This window comes from Xenopus laevis, chromosome 5S, assembly GCF_017654675.1.
Source record: "Xenopus laevis strain J_2021 chromosome 5S, Xenopus_laevis_v10.1, whole genome shotgun sequence".
Classification (NCBI taxonomy): Eukaryota; Metazoa; Chordata; class Amphibia; order Anura; family Pipidae; genus Xenopus; species Xenopus laevis.
Genome location: NC_054380.1, coordinates 106,858,915 through 106,878,273, shown reverse-complemented (window position 1 = coordinate 106,878,273; position 19,359 = coordinate 106,858,915). Strand labels below are relative to the sequence as shown.

Sequence of the window (19,359 nt, the reverse complement as noted above, 5' to 3'; positions counted from 1 at the left end):
CCGGGATCTGGGGTTTTTGGATCAAGTACAAGTTACTGTTTTATTATTACAGAGAAAATGGAAATCATTTTTAAAAATTTGGAGAGTCTATGGGAGATGGCTTTTCCATCGTTTGGAGCTTTCTGGATAAGAGGTTTCCAGATAATGGATCCCATACCTGTACAATACATTTCCATTTTGCAGTTGTACATTCCATTTACCTTATGTTCTCTTGCTACTGGTTGTTTTAAAGATGTTCTGCATCTGTAAGACAAGCCATTTGTCTCACTTTCACACAATTCAGAGAGATCTTGAAACCAGTTAAACATTTTGTCAAATAAATGGCAAGCAGTTTGCCACTTTCTGTGTCTGTGGTGAAATGAACAACTAAAAAGGTTATGAAGTTGTCTTAGTAACACATCTCTCTCTCTGAGTGTCTCTCTTATTCTCTTTTTTTCTCTCTCTCTCACACCCCCTATATCTAATGGTAAAATCGTAAAAAAGTTTCTAACTTGGAAATGTAAAACAAATAGAAACTATATCCTGAGCTACAGAGGATGTGTTATCAATGGGAAATGTGAGACTATTTGCTCCTATGCAAAACAGCTGTACACAGACACATCAAATGCTCCGTGCAGCCTTATTCCAGGATGCTTGTGTATTTATGCAGTGGGAGCAGGTGGTGGTGGGGGGTTGTTTTGACGACGTTACAATGCTCCTCCTCTCATTACTCCAGCAGCACCAGTCTGGTGTACGTCAGCAGGAATTGTATGCATTACACTGCTGTACAATGAGGAAGAGAGTGCATACGAAATGCCAAGAAGGAGACTCAAACTGAGACCCAGAGCTGCACATTCTCCTTCAATTGTTGCTTGCTTTCTTTAACCCCAACATGGGCTAAAAGGTCATTTTGCACAGCCTTTTTGTTTCCTCCATGCACTTATTAGCTGGAAGCCTCTAATTTAAAGGGATATGTGGATTTAACACAAAATCTGTCTTTTGCATTATTTTGGAGCCTGACCTCAGCAGGGGTCACAAATAGGAAGAGAGCCTGTTTTGTGGAGAGAATGGCCCAGTCTATGGCAGGATGATGATGCTGTTTGCTCACGATCATTTCTTCATTTGCTCCTGTTCTGCACATTTCCTATGGCCTGACTATTAGGTGCTCTCCAAGGTGCTGGAATGCTCTCAGCCCTCTATGATGGCAGAGAACGGATTGCAAAATTAAAGGAGACGGATCCCATTTTATTTCAGAAGAATATAGGCTGTGTCTTTGTTTCCTTATCCCTCATTAATCTACAGTACAGCGGCATCAACAGACTAAAGCGGCCAGGCAGAGGCAGAGAGAAAGCAAGACTGCCGGCAATCACAGGGGAGGAGGGCACATACCATGAGCCAGACTGCTTGAAACCGTCTGCAGCTAAGTAGCAAGACGCAGACACGTCATTTCATCAGGAATAAGCCATTTTACTGGATTGATTTTCATTTCTCATTTCCTACATGTTTTTGCCTTGTTAGAATACACTCAAATGAGGTACCACATAGGGCTGAGTGGGATTGCATTTGATGGTGCTGTAATCCTCTGTGTAGTGAAGTGGAGAGAAACCATCCAGCATCTTCTCTCCTGGACCACAACGAAGGGTGTCCTTCGTACACACCCAGTATCAAAGCAATCTTATTGTTGAATTTGGATTTAAAGAGGGAAAACATTGCTTTTTATTTTCTGCCAACATTTTTTGCACTTTGCTGGACAGGCTTATAAATGTGAAGATTTATTGAATATTAATGGCTAAGGTGCAGGATTCAAAATGCACTTTAGCTGAAGAAACTCAGGCTGCCTGGAAGTCTGTCTTATGGTGCTGAAATATTCTTGCGGATTGCACTGAGACCAACCCTGGGGAAGGGCTTCTACTGATGTAACAAACTTTTAATAAAGAAGAATTACGTTTGATATTTACCCTTGGCAGACAACTAGACATTATTCTTGGTAGGTACATTAATATTAACTTCCTATTAAATAATGTTTTTAATCTTTGTACTAATCTTAAAGCACACTTCAGAGTTTTAAATCAATGTTTTAGCATGTACTGTATATTGAATGCCTATTTGCATTTCAGTGCTGTATCTACTTGTTTCTGTTATTACATGATATCTGCCCATGCTTTGCAGCCACTGACATATACACAAACACACTCACAAGCACATACACAAAAAGTGTCACATATAAACCTGTACACAGCCAACACACATACACAAACACTCATGTACATACACATGCACATACATACGGTAATGCAATCTCTTTTTACTTTCCATATAAACAAAGTATATACAGTATATTCATATTTTTATTAGTAGTTGTTTTAGACAGTTTCTAGCTTGGAAACTGCTGTATTTAATTTGCTGTTCAATAGTGAAATATGTGGAGGGTTTTTTTTTTGGAACCATTCATATATTTCTGAGGTTTGCAAATTTAAAGTATCAATTTATCCAGAGCCATTTTTATTTCCAAAGAAATTTAGTAAAACATAAAAATTAATTATTTCTGCTTCTTTTACATTTATAAATACTGAAGCTCTTAAAGAACAAGTTTACCCTAAGCTGTTTATTATATGTGTATTTGGACCACATATAATCACTTTGCTGGGAATGCATTTAAGTAAGATAATAGCAACCAGTGCAGGCCACCTGGTAGGAAACCAGTTCAAACTTTGTGAAAATAAAATAAAATGCAGTTTCCAAAGAATTTGCTACAGACGTTATGTGAATAACAGCTGCTTGCCAAGAGAAAAAAAACAGCTTGCCAGCTATTACCTGGTAACTGTATGTAATGTAAATGCAGCCCCTCCTTATTTGATGGGCCTTCGGGTAGATCAGTTCCATGGTAAAGTGTTATGACTTTCCAACTGCATACTGTACATGCGATCTTGAGATTGCGCCAAGTAGCCACAGTGGTTGCATTACACAGCACAACTACATGGAATATTTTCACTGGGGATATTAAATCTAAAGAAAAAATAAGTTTTCCTTCCTTTCCTTTTGTTATAGGGAAATGCTTTTAGGAAAGGAGCACATACATTTTACACCCACTTATCTGTCTTATGTGCCAATGTGAGCATTAATAAGGAATATTACAAAACAGACCCCATATTAAACATCCTAAAAGTGTCACAGGGGCATACAATATAGAAGACAACAGTGCATGGTTATTTCTTGGAACAAAAGATACTTATGATACCGGGTATGTCCAACTGCAGCTGTACATTTGTTTGTTGAGCTACAAGTCAGCAGCAAAGGCCAAATACAGTACATTCGACAGATTAAATGCCTATAACCTGTAGGGAAATCCGGCAGTATAGATAGTATGCATGTGAAACAGCATTCATGTAGACTGTTGGGCTCATTTATCAACACTGGGCAAATTTGTCCATGGGCTGTTAGCTATAGCAACCAATCAGATTGCTGCATTCATTGTTCTTCTTGCAGCTGGCTTTAAAAAGCTAATCACTGATTAGTTCCTATAAGTAACAGCCCATGGGCAAATTTGCCCAGTGTTGATAAATGAGCCCCTGTGTATTTAGCAAAGCAGTTACAGATTTCAGCCACTGAGTCTGGCAGTGGCCACAGGATGCTCATTTTCATCTGTGCTGCATGGGAACTTCCCTGCATAAAGTCACACACCCCTATGCTAACATGCATGTGTTGCTTCAGCACCTAGTACTGCCTGCTGTCATGCCCAATGAGAAGGTGTGGGCCTCATAGGCTACAATGGTGGCTGAACTTGCTCATCTCTCTCTGTATGGCACGAAATTGTTAGGTAATGTATGCACAAGCTAAACAAGATAGATGAAAGCATACAAGATATAGATTATTGCCATTGCCCTTTTATCTTATGCAGAACTTAATAGGGGTGAGCTCAACAGCCCTATTGTCTGTCTCATGTGGAACTCTCTTACTTCTGGGACAGACAATCAGGGTTTGGGCAGCTTCTCCAGAGTGATTAAGAGTCGTATTTTCTGCAATTAGAATAAATTAAAGCTATATGCATTCTCTGAGATGTAACTTCTTAGGTGTGTGATTATTTGTAACCCCTGGGGCAAATTTACTAAGCGGCAAAAATTTGCCTGCAACGGCTTCACTGGCAGAGCAACACTTCGCCAGAAAGTTTGCTCAGACAACACTAATTCACTAACATACGAAGTTGCGTCCAGGGCACTGAATGCTGGTGAAGTTGCGCTAGCGTTAATTCGGCAAGCAGAGCGAAGTTGCGCTAGCGTTAATTCGCAAGCAGAGCGAAGTTTCGCTAGCATTGGCTAATTTGCATACGGTTGGAAGTTAAAGTTGTATGGACATATTTGTTGCTGCAAATACATTACACTACACAAGCCCAGGGAAGCTTAATACAAGAAAATAGAGTTGTTATACTGCCCTACACATGAGCCCACTGTATAGTTTATGAGCCATATGTTAGGAAATGTAAGGGGGAAGCTGGTTACCCCAAAAAAATCTTACACTATTTTGTAGCCTATAACCCTGAAAAAAGGAAAAGACAGCAGTGTTTTTTAGGACTTTCTACTCTATTGCACTTCGCCTGGTCTAAGGTGGCGAAGGCAAGTCTGGCGCGAGAGGTAACGTTCAGTTAAATCTGTATCTTAGTGAATTTGCACAGTTACGTCCCTTCGCCAGAGCGCAACTTCGCCTGGCGATTGAGTGCGAATGAGTGCCAGCATCAGTCTCGGCGAAGTATCGAAATGACGTCACGCAGGAGAATTTTAGCCAGCGTTAGTCACTTCGCCCTTTAGTAAATTTGCCCTTCTGGAGAGATGCAGCCTACAGCAAGGTTCTCTCCTCACTGCTGAATTGCCCAATGGTTCCTTTACTGAGCAACTTGTTCATGTATGAGAAAACAATGTTACGATGGCAGCCCTATAAAGGAGGCAACTCCCACTTTGCCATAGGCTACCCATTGAATAAGTATAAACACTTGAAGTGTTTTTGAGTCATTTATAAATGTAACAATTAGCTCAGAGGCCCTGCATTACAACTTTGAATTAATTTTAATACATTGTGTATTTGCCACTCCTTCCTAGCTGAGATCCTAGCAGCCAGACAGCTGTTGAAATGTCAATCCTGTAGAACATAAAGTTAATACAATTTTAATGAACCACAAGTTAATTTCACAGAGAGCTACTCCTTTAAGAAGATAATGAACCGTGGACAAAGGGGTCCCCCCCAAAAAATTTTTAATTTGTCAATTTATCTATGAGAATATATGTAGAATTCTTAAATCTTAACTGATATGTACAGTTGTATCACTGGATCTCAATTTTGCAGATTTTTTGTTGGCCAAATCTTACGGACATGATCCAATTCCAATCACAATGGTACAATGAAACTTATTGAAGAAGTGGTTCATTTATTTAGTTACAATTAATGTTATCCACATGTGTTGCATTATGTGTTTTATCAAGATTTTGAGGAAACCCAACTTCAAAACAAAAAAATACTTCAAGCTGACCTGTCACCCAGATGTAAAAAGCTGTATAAAAAAAGTACTCTGCAAATTAAGTATGGAAACCCAAATTCTTTTTTTTATTTAAACATCCATACCTGTTACACACTCATTTATTGTGTCAGCTAACAATCATTTAATACTTAGGCATAGAGGTGGGGCAGGCAATTACTTTCACTTTCCATTCTGCACTTCCTAGATGCCACTGTACTCCCCAAATTCCCCCTTCCTCCTCATCATCTAATTGTGTAGCCAGTGCTTGGGCATCAGATGCCCCATTCTGTTGCATAAACAAGATTTTGCCATGATGCAAAATTTGCCTTAATAACAGTGCCTACAAAATGTATATAAACTGTATAGTCCATTGAAAGCTCAACAAATCAGTAATTTGTTGCCCCAGGCTGTATATAATTTATGCTGTTTTATTTGATAAATGTTTTGACCAGGGCAACGTCAAGACTACTGGTCTTCCCTTAGCAGACAAACCCAACTAGCTATTCTTCCCTCCACTTCATGCCCAGAATAACTTCACGCATAGTCCAGGCGGGATGTGAAAGGACACAGCTTTCATCTCCAGGCTTACACCAACAAACTATTTAGTGTATAGATGTCCAAGTTCTGGCTTCACAGCTGTAGCTTTACCAGTATTAATCCATACCTTTTTAAGTCATTCGAGCTTCCTGAGGGTTATGGGAAATGTACAGTACAGAAACTACTGAAGCTAATTTCATGCGGAGATTTAGCTATGATTCCTGATGGCACAAGGTATGTTTTGTTGACCGAGGTTAAATCTGTGTTATCACAGGCGACGAAACTCCAGAAAATGATTTGCCATAGTATAACATTAAGATCAATGCAAGTATCTATTACTTGCAGTGACCTGGTTTAATAGGGAAAAAATGAAAATGGGGCGACATTTTCCCATGATTAAGCTGGATCTCCACAAGTAATAGATTTTACTTGCAGCAATCTTAATGTAATTCTATGGCAAGTCATTTTTGGGAGATATGTCATCAGTGGTAGCACAGTTTTAATTGCGAGCAACAAATCACCCTTAGGGGGTTATTTATAAGTCCGATTTTTTCTCAACATTTTCTGCTGCAAACTCCGATCAAATCCGCTCAGGTTTTTTACACTTATTTATTATTACATTTTCCCGACAATTTGCTTTGCGGGTAAAAAAATCAGATTTTCACATTTTTTTTAGGATTTTTCACCCTTAAACTCAGATTTTTTTCGGGTTTTCCCCCCAAAAACTCAGATTTCTTATGTTTTTTGCCCAAAAACTCCAAAAACTTTGGGGTATTACACAAAACCCATCACACATCAAAAAACCATTGGGTCTTCTCCCATTGACTTATATGCAACATCAACAGGTCGGAGATGCCGGTTTTCTGATTCTGACTTTTCCATCTTCGAGGTTTACTAAATTCATAAAAATTTGTGATTTTTTAAAAGTCCGATTTTATAAAAAATAAAATCACAAATTTTTTTGATGGTGTGTTATTTGTTGGGAAGTGTAATCACAGGAAGAATAATGCTAGTTTGCCATCTTGGATCATCCAAGAAATCCCAAGACTGATTTATGATTTATGTAAACATGATTTCCTTTTTGGCCGATATTATCAATACATACTTATGGGAGTCACATTTCTAAATAAATAAGTATGCACTTTGATTATCTTAGTTTTTCTGTGATTTACATAGCTTCTTTGGCTGTGACACTGATAGTTAAACCAGAGGCCACTAGGGATCCTTTGCATGTGCTCACATGTTAAGAAAAAGTGGGTCTCTATGCAATTTCTCTAATGAAGAGCATCTGTGCTTTCCCTTTGATTTGGAATGTCAGCACTTAGCCATGAGAGTGGAGGGGGAATCTGGAGTGCAGTCAATGAAGCCTTCATGATACTGTAATAATGTACTAAGAATAATTATCACCAAAGGGGATTAAACCTTTGTTTGTATGAATATAAAAATATTTATGTTTTATAGCAAAAGGGCATTTGTTATAAATTGTAGGACTAGAGCACTGACATGTATTTTCCAGGGCCCTAAATGTAATTGCAAAAAATGGATGCATCCCTTTAATAGTAAATGAAACAGTCCTGCACAAATGCACTATATAATATTGTCCTTTCAAACTGCTGCATTTTACATCCCCTTCTTCTAGTTTACTAGGTTATACAGTCCTTGTCTGCAGTTACTCTTGTTTATATTCAGTACTTGTTGTGAAAAGGATACTGAAAGTTTGTTCTTGTCACTAAAAGAGATGCATCTAACAGCCTGAAGACAATTGCCCATAAAGGCAATTGATACATTCTTACTGTACAGATACTGCATACAGATATCGTAAATAACACAGGCTATATACAAGACTAGTACACAGAAATAAATGCATGCATTGAAGTAAATAAACATAAATGGGAAATGATTGCACCCAAGGGACTACAGACAGATTGGATACGTAGCAAAACAATCACAATGTGCCTTCTTAAAGTGGAGGTCAAATCCTCTAGGTAATTGCAATATGTGTTTCAAGCAACATATGTGTGAATGTCATAAAACTCACTAATGGAATTGTGTGCACAATGCAAACAACGTTCCTTCTGTGCAGTTTTAATGGAATCTTTGCAAAGCTGGAGTGTCTTGACTGCCATCATAAAATATGGGGAAGAAGGGCGGCTTATTGAAAACAACAAAACCCTAAGAACAACCCCAGACCCCCTCAATATGCCTCCCACGACCCTCCTGAAGCACATCACAGGAGACTCACAAAACCATATAAAAAAAATGTAGAGTAGTGCAGCGGGGTCAGAGGGTAGCATTAAAACTTAACTGAAGAATGCACAAGTAGTAGCCTATCCTTCGTTTGCTTCAACTGCTCATGTTCCATGTCCATGATCACAGTGAAGAGGGTAAAAGGGGTGCCAGTTGCTGTGTGTCAAAAGTTCTATCAACAAGGCAAGAGCTGCTGTTTTGTGCAGTCTCAGTGGTGCAGTTTCGGGTGGGAGGACTCTAGAAGGGGCCCACGGCTGTCCTCTGTATTTACAGTAGTTGTCTTTTGCACTATATTAATGCCATTTGTTTGTGTACAGTTGTTTCATTCTGTGCTGACCTTTTATATATCCATGCACCATACCTATAATGAGACCTGGGATATTATTATTATTATTATTATTATTATTATTATTGATAGCAGAAGACAAGGATTGGCACTAAGGTAAAGGGGTGGCTTTTGGCACAAGTTGAACAGACATTAAATGCACCCATTTCTGTATTTGGTGGTTTTTGGTATATCCCCTGCGAAGGTGTTGGATTAGTATATGGAATATGAGCAAATTTATATATTTATTATAGGTGTAACTCTGAAAATGTTGTGCCACGGGCTATTCATACATTCTCTCAAGTTTCCAACAAGCATTCACTAGCAAAAAGCTTGGAAATCAAATCAGCAATAGAGTTTTAAAGAGAGACTGGAGGGTGTTTTGTTGGCAGCCAATGGGTTAAGGGAATGCCAGTACTTACGATAATTAGATATTGATTATACTACTTCTTGAACCCTTTCCATAAGACTTTGAAACCTTAAGGCCTATAATTTGATTATTGGAATCATTTCCTAAAGTGTGGTAAGGAATGTGGTTGAATTCAAGCAAGGAGGAAAACCTCTATGAATTTATTAGATTGTAATCAAATGCATCTTACCATAACTCCAGCGAGTAATATTTACTATTCCCCTGGCATTGCCTTCAAGAGAGGCAGAGAGCTCTGGAAAGGCACTTAAAAAAAGCAGAGATAAATTGTCCTTTTAGATACAATACAGCATGAAAAATTACCAGCCAAGAGAATAAAGGAGATTATTGACTTTAACACAAACTCACTATAATTTTTCAAAATATCTGAGCTCTTTTAACCCTTTGAGACTTAGAGAAATATGCAAGATCTAAATATTGCAGCTCCTTGTGGTTAGATAAGCATTAATGAATTATTTATTCTAGGGGCTTTGTCACATTATGGCTGTAGGGAGCTGGAGTTGTACTGTAAAGAATGACTATGGGTCGGTAACCTCTTAAGCCATTAGTCACTGGGAAAACAATGACAGAAATGCTTGTGTAAACATTTAACCCACAAGACTCATCCAATAATTCAGATTAAAGGTTAAATGGTTATAGGGTCAGGATAAATCTTGGAATTCTTTTATAAAGGATAGCTACTGTTGCAGACAAAGGTAATTTACATATTGCAAACTTAGAACATTAAGAAGACAAGAAATACCAAATGACAAATGCTTTAGCCGACAATTAAATTAATATGGATGATACTGAGTACACAGGCTGATGTCATATGTATATGTAAAAAATACATTTCTGTCCCTTCAATTAGTTCAACATGTGTGGCTGGTATTAAACAACAGATGAACAGGTTTTATTGATGATTGCTTTTATCACGCAAAACATCTGGATATTAATCATGTAGGACACTATTTTCAGTTGAAAGGAATCAGTTGTCTTTCTCAACGGGGGCCACTTAGGGTAACCTTGCTGGAACACAGCTGAAACACTGCAATGGAAATGAGATGATCAGTCACTGTTGTCAAGCCAACTGTTTGCAGGGAGATTTTCCTGAACCAGAGAGTTGGACCATGATACACTTTTTAGTCTTTGCTTCTTTTGATGGTTTCAGTATTAATCCCTGTGGGCTTGTTGCTGGTATTTCGACTGCTGTAAGTTTGCAGGGATAAGTCACTCTGTGACTTCCCTGTAATATAATATTATTATTATTCTAAGGGACTGTACAGTATGTGCAACTAGTGTGAATAACTCCATGAAATCAATGAAATCTCCTTATGAAAGCAAACCATGGGATAATGATCTTATGGGAAAATTCAGGAGCAGGATGCAATTTATGCCATGTCCATTATATTTTAGGAACAGGTATGGGACCTGTTATCCAGAATGCTCGGGACCTGGGGTTTTCTGGATAAAAGATCTTTCTGTAATTTGGATCTTCATGACTTAAATCTGCTAAAAAAAATCATGTACATATTAAATAAACCCAATAGACTGGTTTTGCTTCCAATAAGGATTAATTCATTTGGATACAGTACAATATATATATTATATATATTATTACAGAGAAAAAGTAAATAATTGAAAAAATTTGATTATTTTATTATAATGGAGTCTATGGAAGATAAACTTTCCATAATTTGGAACTTTCTGGATAACAGCTTTCCAGATAATGGATCCAATACCTGTACTGATTCTCCTGTAATGCTGCTTAGTTGATACAGTTGACACATGCAGTACTACCTGCTGGGAGAATGTAGCAAACAAACACAGTGGGCACCAGAACTTCTATGGTTTAGAACGGAACATGGACAAAATTTGTTCCAATCAGGAAATGTCCTTAACTGTAGTGTAGTGTTCTCTGCTATTAGATCTGATCAGGAATTTTTAAAAGATATTTCAAACTATCTTATAAAGTCAGTTAAATCTGTTGAAACTTATTCCGAATTAAATCCAATTCAAAAGGATTTGTCATTTGGTTCTATATACTCTAAAATGATTAGGGATCCACTGAACTTGTTAGGTCTCTTAGGGGCCCATTTACTTACTCGAGTGAAGGAATAGAATAAAAAAAAAACTTCGAATTTCAAATGTTTTTTTTGGCTACTTTGACCATCGAATTGGCTACTTCGACCTTCGACTACGACTTCGACTTCGAATCGAACTAAAAATCGTTCGACTATTCGACCATTCGATAGTCGAAGTACTGTCTCTTTAAAAAAAACTTCAACCCCCTACTTCGCCACCTAAAACCTACCGAGGTGCAATGTTAGCCTATGGGGAAGTTCCCCATAGGCTTTCTAGCAATTTTTAAGTCGAGGAAAAATCGTTCGATCGATGGAATAAAAACCTTTGAATCAAACGTTTTGAATGATTTAATCGGTAAATCCTTTGATTTCAATATTCAAAGTCAAAGGATTTACATTCGGCAGTGGAATATCGAGGGTTAATTAACCCTCGATATTCGACCCTATGTAAATCTGCCCCTTCGTCTTCATGAAGAAATTCTGAAATGGAAAAAGTGGAATAAAACTGATTGATAATGCAGCTCTTTAGGGGAAGTGTGGTTAGATTTACTAATGCTTAAATGCACTTTGTAAGTCAAATGCCAATTTGGCCATTAACTCTTCAAAGCGTTCTCTATTCTCTATTTAATTAAAAACAATCCGCTGGGCTATACACATTAATGATAGTCTATATATTTACACACAGTATTTGTGGCACTGGTGGAAGCAAATAGAGCATTTCTATTATTTTACAACTGAATGGGAATATAAATGCCTCATCATTATTAAATCATTATTATTAAATCATTATTATTATCATTATTAAATGTGAAAGTAAAATGGCAAAATGCTACTACTTCTAAGACACACAACATTTGAGTCTGACTGGATTCCCTCACTCTTGTCTTTTTCTTTTCTTTCTTTTCTTTTTTCCATGGATCTCCCATTTGTTTCTCCACTTCTGTGTTCTCCTCTAACTACCATTTCCCTCCTATTTCTTCCCCCCTACAATTAGTTTGATTCTTGTAACCTCTGTACTTTTCTCATCTATTCTGTCTGTTGTTTATTCTTGTTTTCTCTCCCCACACTTCCCCCAAACCATTCATAATAATGATCCTGTTCTTGTGGCTGAGTAGCTAGGACCTATAACCAGTTGCTCTGAGTAGCAACATCAAATTCATATAAAGCTGTGCCTTTTTGCCATGCAGTGACAATATTTTAACAAAGCCTTCTTTAGGGGAGTTTCTTCCATGCATCAAGATATGTGAACCTTTTCTGACTTCAGTAGGGAAGCAGCATTCATCTTGTTGCTTAAGGGCTAGTCCACACGGGGAGATAGCGGCGCGTTTGCGGTCGCGGCGACAAAGCGCCGCGACAGTCGCCGCGACCGGCGCAGGCGACAGTTTTGTATGGGCGCCTATGTAAAAACGCCTGTGCTAACCACACGAGGCGATGCGCTTTTCAACAGTCGCCTGAAAAAGCCTGGCGAGGCATTTTCAGGCGACTGTTGAAAAGCGCATCGCCTCGTGTGGTTAGCACAGGCGTTTTTACATAGGCGCCCATACAAAACTGTCGCCTGCGCCGGTCGCGGCGTCTGTCGCGGCGCTTTGTCGCCGCGACCGCAAACGCGTCGCTATCTCCCCGTGTGGAATAGCCCTAAAAGTGGAGCAAAGAGGTTCATTTTCAGCTTCCATGGAAGCAACAACACTTGTAAATATTAAAAGCTTTAAGACATACTGTATGCAGTGTAAACAAGTTGAAAGGCTATAAAAGCAGAAATATGTGACAGTAGTACATACATGTACGTTTATGGAACATGGGAGCCCAGTCGTGGGTTAATACACACATGATTATGAACAGTATATACTTGTATTTAAACAAAAACACACATTAAAGATATACAGTATAGTCAGAGAATACATAATAAATCTCATGGTAAGAATATTGTGACATTAGTCATGACTGCATGCAGTTTCATCACTTACTGAATCCCATCCTCTGAATGATATTACTGCAAATCTATGATTTATCTTGAATGGCACCAGAAGCTCAACAGCATTTCCCACGCTAACACTTAGGCTAATGACACACAGTGTGACTTAGTTGCCTGATATGGCAGGACATCACTAAATTGCTCCATTTAACAGTGTATGGACAATAAGTCGAGAGTCGAAATATTAGTCACATGTTGCATTTTGTAACCTAGATGTCAGGCTGATTTGGGCTATTGAAAAAAAACTTGTTTCATATGGAATAACTTCTACATACATAAAGCGTTCCCCATACAAGTTACTGTTTCCTAGAAGAAGGGGATATACCTCAACAAACACCCAATATCCTGACAACTGAGAATAAAACTGTTTATTATTCAGAGGTTTTAAAAATCAATATACCACATGCTCTTCAGAAATGTTATCATCTATATGTTGCAAAGTTTATTCTGACTCCATTTGTACATTGAGATGGAAGACATTTGTTTAAATGCAATGCTTCATAAGGAAAAGAGGATTAGTCTTTCTAAATTGCATGTTAACAGCTATCTGAAATGGGTTTTTTTTGGGTGTATATTGTGTAATTGAAATTAAAAAAAATCCTAATGCAATAATTATAATTAGCACAGTCTGCGGCATGTGGCTTTCTGTTTACTTTAAAATTGCTGGGTTTTTTTTCATTTTGGAAAGCACCTTTATAAAGCCTTAGCACATGTGTATTTTTTTGGTAACCACCTTTTGATATTGTTTAGTATATGGACAAAGACAAGAAACAGGATGCTTTTTGGCTATTGTTTAACTTTCAAGAGCAGAATAGAATTACAATAATAATGGTTTGGACATATTTTGTGTTTTAAACATATTTTTTCAACTATTGGCAGGAAAGTGGGTGCTATAGATCTCGCTGAGAACTTATCTGAACTTAATTTAATGGCTCCTTCAAAACAGAAACCACTAAAATATATATGTATTGAAATTTAGATTCTGAGACTGTAGTAAAGTTGGCTTTCCCAGGAACTTGATTGTACATTTTTTTAGTCAAACCTTATTGTATATGGTGGCTGCCCAATTAAATCCCACTGCATCCCATTGCAGCATAGTCAGTATCACTGAACAGAAAATGGGATTTGTACGGTTGAGAAATCAACAGTAAACCAAAAAATAGAAGGGACAACACATCCCTTAAAATTCCCTTGACATACTTGCATTTGTCTCCATATGCAAGGCCACATTGTACCAAATCTGACTCTTTAGTCTCAGGCCAGTTGGTCAGAAGTTCCAAAAATCTCCCCATGCGCAGTCAGCATAAGCTAGTTTACAGTCATATAGAACAAGAGAGAGTTTTCTGTAAATAATTTGAAGTTATACCTACTATCATGTGAAAATTCATGGATGAGATTCAATTTGGGATGCAATTCAATTTAAAAAAACTCATGGTTTATCACATGAAAACTTGAAGTTTATAGGGAAAGAACTGAAAGTGACTTAGGACAAAAGTATTTAGTATTTTCTCCTTGAATTGAATCTCATCCATGACTTTTCAGTGAAAACTGAATTGAATCTGGTGCATTATAATATATAAAATGTATCACCTAAAAAGTCATACAAAACTGAAAATACTGCTTCTTATTTCAAGTGCTATTTCATCTTATTTCAACACTGGTGTATCATTCACACAGGCTTAATTATGACAAAATAATTATTTTCAATGCTCTAGAATTTATGGTGGGGTTTTCCTTATTTCCTCTCTATAATGTGAATGGAATACAAGTGATTGCTATATATATATATATATATATATATATATATATATATATATATATATATATATATATATATATATATATATATATATATATATATATAGATGTAGTTGGAGCACTCACGGGTATCATGAAATAAAGGTTTTTATTGTAGTTTTACAGACTACTCCACATCAACGCGTTTCGGTTCTCTCTGAACCGTCGTCAGGATACACACAGAAGTCATCACGAGATACATAAATTCAAAAATCCACCAATTCAGTGAAAAGTGTTAATTAGGTATTAATAGCAGTAAACGTGTTCTTCATTAAAATCCTAATTATCAACTTCCAAGCACATATTTAAAATTGATATACAAAAGTGTAAAAAGATTAACCGCATTATTAAGAGCAATTATAAAATGCATAATTGTGAACCATCAAATCGGTTTAAAACATACAAAGATTTGTGCAAAAAAGTCCAAGGGTTGCCAGGACTCTCGATAAAGTTATTTGAATTTGCCTGGGTGCAGTGCAGAAAGGCTAGGGACCTAGCCGAAACATTAGTCATTTATAATAAATATTATGATTTTTCTAAGTCCTGAGAGTGCGGACCTTCATGTAGTAGTTACGACTTAGGGGCAGCACTCCCCTATATTACTTACCTCAGGTGCACGGCAAACGATCCGGATAATTCAAATAAAGACCAGCAACACTGAGATGATTTGCAAAATATTCAGAGTGTATTCAAAACTGCATGAACAGCCAATTGAGAAAGGTCCCAGTGGAGACCAAAACGTCATGTTGGCTGTTTATGCAGTTTTGAATACACTTTGAATATTTTGCAAATCATCTAAGAATTGCTGGTCTTGACATTTGACAGAAGAGTAAATGGTTAGAAAACCTACAGGATTCACATGCTTATCTCTATTATGTGTTGCAATGTCACAAGAGGGATATTCCCTTACAATACAAAGGATTTGTCGGTGCATACTGAAGTTTAATTTAAGCATTTTAAGGTTCTGTTCATCTAGCCAACCACTTAGAACAATAAAGAATTCATATTGGCTAGCCTTGTTATAGTCATTCATTTGTAAATAGTGTACTGTATTTAAAGCTCTTTCACTTGTAAACAAAATAATAAGTCATGATATATAAGGGTCTGTGCAATGATTGTTCTGTGTATGTGGCAGTGGTTGTTTTGTAAATAAATGGGCGAAATGCAATATACAAATATTGTGAAAAATAAAGAAGCATAAATGTTCTGTTTTCTGTCCGTGTACCCTCAACAAAGACTGGTGGTGCTTCACAAAAATGAAGTTCATCAAAATACAGTATGAAAAAGGAACAAAGCACAGTTCTGACATATCACCCAGCCCAAACAGTTGTTGATCTAGTACAGGAGAATGCACTGACATTTAGGGGCAGATGTATTAAGGGTCGAATATCGAGGGTTAATTAACCCTCGATATTCGACTGGTGAATTAAAATCCTTCGAATATAATATAGCGCAATTCTTCGATCGAACAATCGAAGGAATAATCGTTCGATCGAACGATTAAATCCTTCGAATCGAACGATTCGAAGGATTTTAATCCATCGATCGAAGGATTATCCTTCGACCAAAAAGAGATAGCCAAGCCTATGGGGACCTTCCCCATAGGCTAACATTGACTTCGGTAGCTTTTAGGTGGCAAACTAGGGGGTCGAAGTTTTTTCTTAAAGAGGCAGTACTTCGACTATCGAATGGTCGAATAGTCAAACGATTTTTAGTTCGAATCGTTCGAATCGAAGTCAAAGTCGTAGTCGAAGGTCGAAGTAGCCCATTCGATGGTCGAAGTAGCCAAAAAAAACATTCGAAATTTGAACTATTTTTTCTTCTATTCCTTCACTCGAACTTAGTGAATGGGCCTCTTAACAATCAACATCTCCTGGTCTCCATAGTAGAGACAAGAGTAGGAGTAGCAAAGGTTACAATACCTTTTGCTGAGGAGTGCACAGGGCATTGCCTTAACTTTTCATTAAAAGAACACATTTAGTAAAGTTTATGGACTACTCATGGAAATTCACATCACAGTCATTAGGAAGGGGTTCAAGACAAATCAAGCTGAGAAGATTGCAGCAATCAAAATAATGGCCATTCATTTAGGAAACAAGTACAATATGCAAAGAACACGTTTGCTGTTTTTCCCAGCATTCCATAATCATTCCTGGTGTCAGCACAGCAGCAACTGGCAAAGATGGGGGGCTACAGTTTATCCTAAGAAATTCTCTGGAAACATTTAACCTAACCTACATGAGTGACTCTCAATTAAGATGTTCTACTTCTGTTGCCTCCTGGTAAAAAAGCTACTGTAAAGCTGATTTGAACAGAAGCAGGAGGAAGATATTGTCGCTTGATATTGGGTGAATACAGAACTGAATCCAAACCCTAATTTGCATATGCAAATAAGGAAAAGGAGGGGGGAGACCCATGCACCCTGTATGCAGTTAAAAAAAATTTGACTTGTTTGTGTGACGGAAAGCTACATAATTATTTTGGATTCGGAATTGGTTCAGTCAAACACTTGGATTCATCCAAATCCTGCTGAAAAATTGACCACATCCCAAACTGAATCCTGGATTCTGTGCATCCCTAGTTATTACACTGCATCCTGTTGGGGGGAACCATAAACTATAGGCTTATACGCTATTACAAGTTTGCAAAAACTACAGATATATTAAATATGCACAAACCAAATTTGTTCCCATGCAAGAAAAAGTGCGCGCACATTGCACCACTATGAAGCAACAGGTTTAGGCAAATTTATGTTAATTAAATGCTGCAGACATCTCTATTTTAGTGTGATTAAAATACTGCAATAAATCCATGGTGTGGAAATGTTCATTAAGATAAGTGTTATTTACAGCAGACAATGGGAATATGCACTGGTTGCGGTGCTTGATACGTACAGACATTTGTTATATTGAAGTCTGTATAAATCAGACTTTTATTTTGGCTCCAATAATAATGTCAATGTTAGTCTTTCTGATAAGCAGGAGTGGTGGCTCATAGAGACAACAAATCATGGCCATCCCCTTAAATGAATAATCTAAAGTGACAGTGTCCTCATTTACACATCTCTGGCTGAAATCCTCGTAACTGCAGCTCATGCTACTGATAACCGACTCAGGCTCTGCAGAAATGCAAATAAAGTAAATACATTCTAGTTGTTCCCATGCTCCGGATGAACATTTAAAAGGAAACATACTTCATTGCCCCCTTCTGATGTATGTTATTGTACAAAGAAAAATAATACCACTATAACACTTGTTAGGACCTGGATGAGAATGCACAGGACCTGGGGTTTTCCTGATAAGGGATCTTTCTGTAATTTGGATCTCCATACCTTAAGTCTACTAAAAAACATTTAAACATTAAGGGGCAAATTTACTTACGGTTGAATATCGAGGGTTAATTAACCCTCGATAATCGACTGCGAATATCGAAGTCGAAGGATTTAGAGCAAATAGTTTGATCGAACGATTAAATCCTTCGAATCGTTCGATTCGAAGGATTTTAATCCATCGATCGAACGATTTTTCTTCGACCAAAAAATACTTAGAAAGCCTATGGGGACCTTCCCCATAGGCTAACATTGACTTCGGTAGGTTTTAGGTGGCGAACTAGGGGGTTGAAGTTTTTTTTTAAAGAGACAGTACTTCGACTATTTAATGGTCGAATAGTCAAATGATTTTTAGTTAGAATCGTTCAATTTGAAGTCAAACTCGTAGTCGAAGGTCGAAGTATCCAATTTGATGGTCGAAGTAGCCAAAAAAATCATTCGAAAGTTTTTTTTATTCTACTCCTTCACTCGAGCTAAGTAAATGGGCCCCTAAATAAACCCAATGGTATTGGTTTGCCTCTATTCAGAATTAATTATATCTTAGTTAGGATCAAGTACAAGGCGCTGTTTTATTATTTTTTACAGAGAAAAGGACAATTATTTAAAACATTTTAATTATTTTATTAAAATGATGGCCTTTTAATAATTGAAAACTTTCTGGATAACGGGTTTCCACAGATCCTATACAACCAGTTCTTAATATCCTCAGTTATAAACTGATATTCACCCCTGTAACTACCATCCACATTTGTACCCAATTTATCATGAAATAAACTTGAAAAAGGCTAGTGTGGGAAAAAATCTGAATCATATGTTCATATTATCACATGAAAACAAATGATTCGGATTATTGTATGAAACCAAGCGCAGATCATGATATCTTCCAAGTGTAAGCAGAATATCTGCCATTGACTTTACTTTTTCATTTGGAATTTTAGCAGCCTCGTGGTTTAATAAATCACAAAAAATTCAACTTTTTTTCTAAGAAAAATTGTGTTTTTCCCTTAAAACTCTGAACAGGAAAAAATCAGACTGACCCTCTTACGAATTATTCCTGGTCTCCTAATGCTGTACTCATACTTCACCAATGCCAAATATGGAGATATATCATGGTCAACATGAAGGGTCCAATCAGACAAATTAAAATTTAAAATCCCTTATCCTGTGCTTGTCAGGCT

The 19,359-nt window shown here is 37.3% G+C and overlaps 1 protein-coding gene across 1 annotated transcript in view; it reads left to right on the top strand.

Moving 5' to 3' along the window:
- The first annotated feature begins 686 nt into the window (after positions 1–686).
- LOC108718135 (neuronal tyrosine-phosphorylated phosphoinositide-3-kinase adapter 2) overlaps positions 687–19,359 on the top strand; it is an 82,673-nt gene continuing 64,000 nt past the window's right edge. The window contains exon 1 of the mRNA XM_041564950.1: positions 687–1,966. The gene's annotated coding sequence lies outside the window, so the exon portion shown is untranslated. The remainder of the gene's footprint in view (positions 1,967–19,359) is intronic.